Source organism: Diachasma alloeum, unplaced genomic scaffold, assembly GCF_001412515.2.
Source record: "Diachasma alloeum isolate Michigan unplaced genomic scaffold, Dall2.0 Dall_scaffold_00294, whole genome shotgun sequence".
NCBI classification, from domain to species: domain Eukaryota; kingdom Metazoa; phylum Arthropoda; class Insecta; order Hymenoptera; family Braconidae; genus Diachasma; species Diachasma alloeum.
The window spans coordinates 357166-366814 of record NW_021680433.1 but is presented as its reverse complement, the minus strand read 5'-3'; the positions used below and the strand labels follow the sequence as shown (position 1 = coordinate 366814).

Sequence of the window (9649 nt, the reverse complement as noted above, 5' to 3'; positions counted from 1 at the left end):
GACAAGAAAATGTCTTTCATTTCCAGCGTTGTGTTTCCGGATGTTTCTGCAATCGTGGTTTCATACGAAGAAGCACTACTGGCCCTTGCATAAGGCCGAACAGGTGTCCTCGTTAGTGAATACTGAGATTCTCTCGAAAAACATTTTTTAAATATGTCTGTAATAACCGATGATGAAGACGAATGTAATTGAATAATTGAAAGGAAATTTTTGATATCTTATGCTTATAACGAATCCATGAATATTGTGCCTGAAATCCTCTATCCTACTTCCAACTCTGAAAAGTAATTTTGAATGTGTGTGTTTTGTAATGTGCATGTGTAAGAAAATAGTATATTCCTTCCTATCTAGAGGGTTGTCCATATATTACGTAAGACATTTAGGGGGAGAGGGAAGGGGTCTACGATTTCTTACAGTTCAATATTTGGGAGACAGGGGGTTCCGAAGAATCTTACGGAAGTGTTTCTCTGAATTTTAACGACCGTCAACTATTTTTTGTGTTCCTGACTCATAGGTTGTGCCTGACTTGTAACCTGTAGTAACCGAACGCAACAATACTACTATCGGATTGAAAAGTGTAGACCCCTGACTTTGAACACACAGTATGAACAAAAAAAATCGCAAAAAAGGGAGTGGTCTAGTTTTTTTCGTTCACTAATCCTACGTTTCTCCAAAAAAAATTTCCAACAATCGTTGTCAAGTTATGGCATAGAATGTTCAAAAAAGTACCGGTTTTAAGGGCTCTTTACAGAATATGCAACTTTGACTGTTAATAACTCAACTCTGAATGATGAAAAAAAATCAGAATTTTTATCGTCCATTCTTGACACCTTGACAAAGACATGTGAACAACATTTTTTTCGTTCTGTATCTTTGTATTGTTGTTATTAATAACTAAGAGGCACCAATTTATCTCCGGATCTACTCATCCTGTCGACTTCGCAAAATAATGACAAAATGGAGAAAAAAATGATTGTGATAAATTATTGAATAATAATTTGTAACCATCCTCCTATTATTTGTTATTATATTTATATTTTCATTTACTTCAAACGAACGCCTCGGGAGCTGTAATGTGATCCGAAAGGGAGACGGCTGGACCTAAGAGTAACCTTCTGGGAATACAAAGGAAAAGTGTTCGGAAAAAGAATATTTCCAAAAGTCATTCTCACGCCTATGCGGGCTCTTGAGTTGACAGCGGCGTCGAGTGAACCTTTTTTCCTTCACGATTTTCAAATGCTTCTATTTTATTCTTTGAAATAATTGTAAGATCATGGGAATATGAAAACATAATTTCAGTAACAATCAATATCTCCGAATAATTCTTAAATTAGAGAATCACTATCAATATAATAAATAGGGCAAAACAATATAAATAATTATGACAATAATTGCCTGCGACAAGAAGACTGACAAACATATCAAAAAATAATAGAAGCAATATAACAATAGAATTGGATGAATAGTAGTTGTTATGTAAATCTGTCGTGAGTGAAAGAGTACATAAAAGTATACTGGTATTTTGGAGAAAAGAATTAATTTCTAACTGATGATAAATTGAAGTCTTACTCTAAAGTTCATTCTTTCAATAGTTTTCTCCTCCATCATCGCTTTCAATATCACTCTCACTGGAGTCTTGTCTCACCTATATAATTACTTGATCTATTCTATCGGCCATCGGCGAAGAAAATCGTCTCGAACGCTCTTCCTCACCTTCAGCATGTCGTACACAGTTGGCCCATAGAGTTGGAGGAACTTCCTGCATTATTTTCTCGCATAATGCTTCAACATCGCGAATTTTGAATGTGGTATTATGTTTAGCGACATAATTCTTCACATAAGCCCATATCAACTCGATCGGATTAAATTCACAGTGAGCCACTGTGGTAACCACAGCAATTTCACTTCTCCTTGACGAAGATCTTGAGCTATTCTATCAAGTAAATCCCTTTTTGGAAGACGATACGGGATCGATAATTCCAGTAATGCTAATTTGGTTAGTTCTTCAAAAGTGTCTGCTAAAGGCGGCAAGGGCACTTGATGTTTGATGAGCCATTGGATTATGTCCGCTTTTCGCCACTGAGAAGTTGGATTCCGAAATTCAGGATCGAGCATCGTATGATAAGGCGCTTGATCCAGCACTATCACTGATTTCGACGGCAATAGACTGAGTACTTTCCGGAACCATTCTTCACAATGCTCAGCATTCATCTTCTGGTGATAGGCCCACTTTTTTACTACCAATGAAACAATCCATACACCCTGGAACGAACCCATCCTTACTTGCGATGTGCAGAATTATCACTCGTTGCCTTGCCCCAGATGGCGTAAAAAATCCACCACGATATCCATTAACTTCTTGCACTCTTGTTCGATAGTAGTCGAAGTTACTGCGCGAATCAGCAGAGGGAGAATTAGCTTGATACTAGACAATGAGTTGAAAAACTCCGCGCCAAGAACGTTGGTCCTCCTTCTACTAATTTTTTATTTCATCAAGAATTTTTTTAAAATCCTCATTCGATTTGAAACAATTTCTCTTATAGAAATCTGATTGTGCACTATTTTCGTTTATTCGACATTGCTGACTTGGCTTTCTTTTTCATTTCTTTGTATTTTTCAAAAATTTCTAATTCCCAGTAAGAACCAAACAGAACTTTTTCTTGGAGCAGTTGTTTTACAAAAACATTTGTTTGTGTTTTTTTAGGGAGATTTCACTATTTTTTTCAAAATAAACAAGTAATCGTTTTTATATCCTGTAAATTTGTTCATTTTCAATTCAATTCGGCTCATTTATTTTTCACACGATAAATCATCTTTCCAATTAACAATCGAAGTAAAACAAATAGTTCTATTCCACAGTCGTTATTTGCACCGACTTTTAATTATTTATTCAAGATTTTCCGACTGAATTTGCTTCTTCGAGAATTCATTTGTGCACGAAACTCGATTGAAAAATATCTGTGGAATTCATCATTCGTGCACCATATTCAATTTATAAATTTCCGGGCTTCCCTCCTTGGTGCGTGTAGTTGTATTGCACTGCTGGCAACTCCGTAACGAAAAAATGATGGGAGTTGAATTGACATGCGAGAATGTGCATATAAACCCGTTACGATGCGCGTATTTTTTTAAATATTGCTTCGAACAAAAAAATAGTTACATCAATGAGAAGCTTGTGGCCAATTTATATAATGTAACTAAGAATATTTTTCATGTAGCTCGTCACGTTTGCATTTTATTTAATGGATATAATTCGGAGATAGTGGAGGGAGTAGTTGCTTCGTGTATAGATACACGGCAGCGATCGGCCTGATGTTTTGTACAATCGGAGTCAAAACTTTTCTTGGCCGATACGCTGCCACGTATCTCGATTCTCCCATTTTCAAAAAGTAAAATTCTGTACATGATACCCCTATGTAGCCTATGGACCCCTGACATTGCCTACGCCAATGGGATTTTCTCCCCACAACCGATCAGTGCTTGGCTCCCACTAGTCCAGGCGTCAGGCTATTTTTGATCCAAAAAATTCCTATAAAAGTTTTTTCTTTTTCTATGTCTTGTATTTATGTTAAGGAAGAGAAATGCAAAAATTCCCCCTCAAATTCGCCCCGGAAGTATTGTTTAAACAATTGGAATTTGCAATTTTAACGTTTTTATTGAATATCTCGATAAATATCCACTGTAGCGAAAAAACCTTGAATACAAACTTATTCCTTATAAAATTCTGAATGAAAAAAGTCTTTACATTTTTTTTCGTAGTGACGATATTATCGGAGATAATAGCGTGTGAAGGCGCGCGCCTCCCTCTCCGACTCGTGTGTTCCCCCAGCGCACCTGAACAGCTCGCTCACTGGTACTCCGCCATGCATGAATCATCTATAACCAATATTTAAATGATTTGAGACACGAAATCAGGTGGAATAATTGAAAATTTATTTATAAAAGTCTCCAGTACATACCACCATGCTTCATTGAATCATTCTTCTTCTGTTGGGGGCAGGTTGATCCGTCAATTGTAGTAGCACCGGTCTCTCACGTTCTCTGATTGCTTGAGTATCCACAGCCACAGTCTCTCTAACTTCTTCCTCCCCTTCACTATCTTCGTCCGATAATTGTACGTTCAAGAACTTTTCCAAATCAATGTCAATCGGTTCATCAACATCTTCGTCGATATCGATTTCAATTGGCTCAACATTGGAACAAGTTCGACCTTCACAATTAGAACAAATCACCGAACAATAAAGTCCATGCCTACGACAACCGCAATTATATATTTGCGATTTAATAGTCTTCAATCCCACTTGCAGTGAAGAAATGAAAGATCTTGGTCGGGCAGCTGTGATAATAGCATGCGCAATCGATGTGATTTTTCGATTCCATGGTGTTGGAGCCCCTTTCTTATGTTTGAGAATAATTGTCTCCAGAAAATTTTGCAAGCTTTCCGGTACGTCATTTTCTACATTTTTCAAAAATTCGTGTGGTGATGGATACTTATCTAGCTCATACACTTTTGACCTGATGTCCTCTAAGATGATGTTGGCTGCTTCAGAAACTACTTTCACACGTTCTTCTTCGATATTTTTACTTCTGCTGGTGTAAAAAGCCTCAGCAAGAATTTTATGGCCGATATTTCAAAAACAAATTATTGGTTCTTTCTTAACATTTGCAGTAATAATAATTTCATCTCCATATTTTTCCAATAACTTCTGTTTAATCGTTGCTTCACAAGGAGTTTCACCTCCATATTTCTGGATTAGTTCATTCAAAGAAAACTGACATTCATCTCGATTCTCTTCGAGGTATGCAGATATAAAGTCAAGTCTTTTGAGTGTTGGGATCTGCAGGACGGCCCGCGGATTTTTCGGATTTTACATGGATTTTGAATTTAGATAGACAGGACTTAGGTACATCCCCTCAGCTGCGACCAGATCAATCACATCAACAAGTCGCTGGATCACTTCTGCCCCCCATTCATCGTTTCTAGCTGCTGCAGTGGCATTAAGTTTTGTATTAAAATCATGTTAAATCACACGTTATTTTCACATCCATTTTTTTCGTAATAACTCGACTACACGTGATGATGGTTCGGTCGATACTATACAAAACTTGTTGAAACACGCTTCCCCTCCCCTCCCTTCCCATCCAAAAAGGCACGGAAAGGGACTGCAGGTAGAAAAACCGAACATCCGTCCGATCCTCCACGGGTTTACTGAGTATTCTCCGGTCACTGAGTTGCGCGCGCGCCTTCGCGCGCTTGTATTTCCAAAACTATCATCAAAATGCAACAAAATGTAAAAACCTTTTTTGTGTAAAATTTTATGAGAAATAATTTTGTACTTATTAATTTTTTCGCTGCAAACGATATTTACCGAGATATTCAAGAGAAACTCTAAAATCGCGACAGTAATTTGTGTAAACAATATTTCCGGGGCAAATTTGGGGGGGAATTTTCCACATTTCTGTTACTGAACACTAAAACAAGCGATAGAAACAATAAAACCATTAATAGGAATTATTTCATCAATATGGAAATTTTCTGTCTCCGACGCCTGGACTACACGGCTAGCCTATGAAGCCCGAAAGAATATTTTTTTTATAACAACCAATAGGAGGATGATTGCACATTATTTCTCAATAATTTATCACAGTCATTTTTTTCTCCATTTTGTCATTATTTTGCGAAGTCGATAGGATGAGTAGATCCGGAGATAACCTGTTGCCTGTTATTTATTAATAACAACAATACAAAGATACAAAACGAACAAAATGTTGTTCACATGTCTTTGTCAAGGTGTCAAGAATGGACGATAAAAATTCTGATTTTTTTTCATCATTCAGAGTTGAGTTATTAACAGTCGAAGTTGTATATTCTGTAAAGAGCTCCTAAAAACGGTACTTTTTTGAACATTCTATGCCATAACTTGACAACGATTGTTGGAAAAAAAATTACACTTTTTGGAGCAACGTAGGATTAGTGAACGAAAAAAATAAGACCACTCCCATTTTTTTACGATTTTTTTCGTTCATACTGTACGTGCTCAAAGTCAGGGGTCTACACTTTTCAATCCGATAGTAGTAGGGACGATCATGGTCGATCACACATGAGTTTACCATCGATAACTTATGTAGCTCAGCGCGTTTGTAACTTATTTGTCCCTTATAAGGTGTTAACAACATTCAATTGTCCAAGTCCGGCCGGGCATAACTGGTCGAGAACCCATCAGTAACCTAAATAAGGGTCAAAATCAAGGGTCAGAAATGAAAGTAATAAATAAATATCAGAAATAAGGGTCACGAGAGTCAAAAAAAAATTGTCAAACGGAAAAATTGTCAAATGAGAATGCGAAGGGGGCGCCATCCGGTAGCGACACCACGAAGTATGGTTTTTGGGGTAAAGAAGGGTTTTCAAGTTAGAAATGTATGGATAAATTCAAAATAATTTTTAGTTTAAGATAATCAATTAGGGAAAGATCTCAAGAACATTGAATTATACGATTTCATTCGGGCAAAATGGTATTTTACGTAACGAGTTGGTAAATGACGTTTTTGACGCGAGTCTGAGGTCCGCTTCGCTCCGCGTCCGTGAATCTCTGCCTACGGCCGTCGTGACAAAAAATATTGTTCGTCATACGGTCAAAAAAAAATTTTCTGACGAATATGATTGCGGCCCTTGCCTTCGGCTCGTGCTGCAAACCTCATATTCGTCAGAAAAGTTTTTTTCGGCCTAATGACGAAATATACTAATTACCACGAGTTATGTAAAATTCTTTATCGCACAATGTCTGTAAATCGGCAATTTACGCCGCAAATGCCGTTTTACAGGCAGGCGTGTGACAATGGGTATTTTTTGACCTCATTCGATTTCTTAGGGGTAAAATGGGTCTTTTTTGTACTGCTACGATTTCATGGGGGCAAAATGGGTTTTTCGTGTACTCATACGATTTAATTGGGGCAAAATGGGTATTTTGTGAACTTTTTCGATTTGATTGGGGCAAAGGGGTTTTTCGTGAACTCATACGATTTCATCGGGGCAAAATGGGTATTCTGTGAACTATTACGATTTCATAGGGGCAAAATGGGTGTTTCGTGAACTCATTAAATTTGATTGCGGCAATGTGGGTATTCTGTGAACTTTTACAATTTCATTGGGGCAAACTGGGTATTCTTTGAACTTTTACGATTTCATTGGGGCGAAATGGATATTCTGTGAACTTTTACGATTTCATTGGGGTAAAATGGGTATTCTGTGAACTTTTACGATTTAATTGCGGCAAAGTGGGTATTCTGTGATCTTTTACGATTTCATTGTGGCAAAATGGGTTTTTCATAAACTCATACGATTTCATTGGGGCAAAATGGGTATTGTGTGAACTATTAGGAAACCCATTTTGCCCCAATGAAATCGTAAAAGTTCACAGAATACCCATTTTGTCCCATGAAATCGAATGAGGTCAGTAAATACCCATTTTGCCAGAATGAAATTGAAAAAGTTCCCAGAATACCCATTTTGCCCCAATCAAATTTTATGAGTTCACGAAACACCCATTTTGCCCCTATGAAATCGTAATAGTTCACAGAAAACCCATTTTGCCCCAATGAAATCGTATGAGTTCACGAAAAACCCATTTTGCCCCTGTGAAATCGTGAAAGTTGACAGACCACCCATTTTGCCACGCTCAAATCGTATGAGTTCACGAAACACCCATTTTGCCCCAAATTTTTCATGAAATATCGCTATTACTTAGATCTATGTGGACAATTGATTTTCTTTACTGAGAAATTTAGTCTTATAGTTTTCTTCACCATTACCGATTATTTTTCCATAATTTCCAAAAATCCAATCATTCTCACTTGTTCTCTCCATGCAGCTGAGGAAACAACAGACAGCTATTTGTTATTAGTATGGATGTAAAATATTTACTCACATCGCATCAGACTAAAATAAATATTTTGCCTGCATTTGCTCGACAAGTGAATTGCACAATAATTATTCTCACAACATGACGGTTTTTTCTATCGCATCGTATAAAAGAATGAAATCCCCAGCTTTTTGCATGAATCCGATTTTGTGATTTAGTAAACTCACATCATGCGTGCTCTTATCTTCATCACCATTTTCCTTGTGGCCACATACACTGCCTGTGAGTATTCCGTGACATTTTTCTAATTCTTAATATTGGAATGTCTGTTGATCATCTCACATTCATGAAAAATATCGTCTCAATCATTCCCATAGATGCGCAACCTGACAATGGGGTTTCTGACCAGTCAGTGAGGCGTTGCCCTCTGAATGCCCGGTTCCGGCGATGTGTTCCTCCCTGTCCCCCGACTTGTAGGACCCCCAGCCCCGTCTGCAGAGGCGCGGTAAGAATCATCTCTAGTTTATTCATCTCTCATTATATATACTGATAGAAAATATGAAGGATTTAGTTGTTAACGAGGCTTCTTAACTATTAATCCAAAACAATTATTCATTCGAATCAAAAAAAATTTTTGTTTGAAATTTTTTTCTTGTTTCGAGAATGTGATTTTTTAAATAAGCTCATTTACTTGTTTCAAAAGAAAGGATTTAATTCTATCAAATAAACCATTTATTCATTTCAAATAAAGAGTGTTTTCATTTTAAGAACCATATTGGCATTCTCCCCTAATAATTATTGCGTTTTTCTCTTTCAATTGTTTTTTATATTACTTCACTTCCGGAGTGCTAATAAATTATTAGTATCAAATAAATTTTTATTAAGTTCGAAGGAAACTCCCATTCAATTCAAATAAACACATTTTTACTATTAATGGGGGATTTATTTTGATGAAATAAAGATTTATTAATAATTAAAAACCATTGATGTAGTAAAGACAGATCCTCAAATAAGAAAATAATTTCAATTTGCATAGAAATTTTATTTCGTATTATTTAAATAAATTTCATTTGATTCAAATAAATCATTTTCTGGGGGTAATACACCGACTCTCAATTTTTACTATGTTCATCGGTAAATTTTCGACTGTAACAGATATGTCCTGCATTTGATTTTCTCATATTAACAATTACTATTCCCACATAAAATGATAATTTTATATTTTTCCGTGTTTACTGATTTCAAATTTTTCAAAAAAGGATAAACTAATAGAATGAATATTCAATAGAAATAACAATCGTTTCTGAATTTTTCTATGCAAGTTATTAACTTCAAACCCTTCCCAAGTTTTCCATTTTTTTATTTTCATTTCATTTTTCTTCATCTTTCATGAAATAATGACTTCTATGATTTCTTAGTAGAGGGAATTCCTTTCCATCAATAACAACGGAAGGATTCTTTTGATTTGACAATAAAATATTTTCTTTCAGCCCTGCGTTAATGCATGCTACTGCAATCCCGGTTACATACGACGAAGCACGGATGGTCCTTGCGTAAGACCGTATACATGCCCTCGTTAATTGAAGACTGCGATTCTCTCAAGAGACCGAATCGATTTTCTATGGCAACCGACCCGGAAGAAGAAATTATAAGACATCCTCTGAATATCACTTTCCCTCTAGTTTCTTTCTACTTCTATGATAATCTATGATGAGATTGAATGTAATAAAATAATTGGAAGCAAGATTCCTCAACGTATTTATTGTGTGGTCAGAGGGGGGGGGGGGGGG

General features: G+C 36.4%; 1 long non-coding RNA gene across 1 annotated transcript; it reads left to right on the top strand.

The window, feature by feature from the left end:
* Positions 1 to 8075: 8075 nt before the first annotated feature.
* LOC107039162 lies at positions 8076 to 9605 on the top strand. The gene is made up of 3 exons (XR_001460948.1): positions 8076 to 8141; positions 8237 to 8364; positions 9350 to 9605. It is a non-coding gene; the product is annotated as an uncharacterized LOC107039162 (long non-coding RNA).
* The last annotated feature ends 44 nt before the right edge of the window (positions 9606 to 9649 follow it).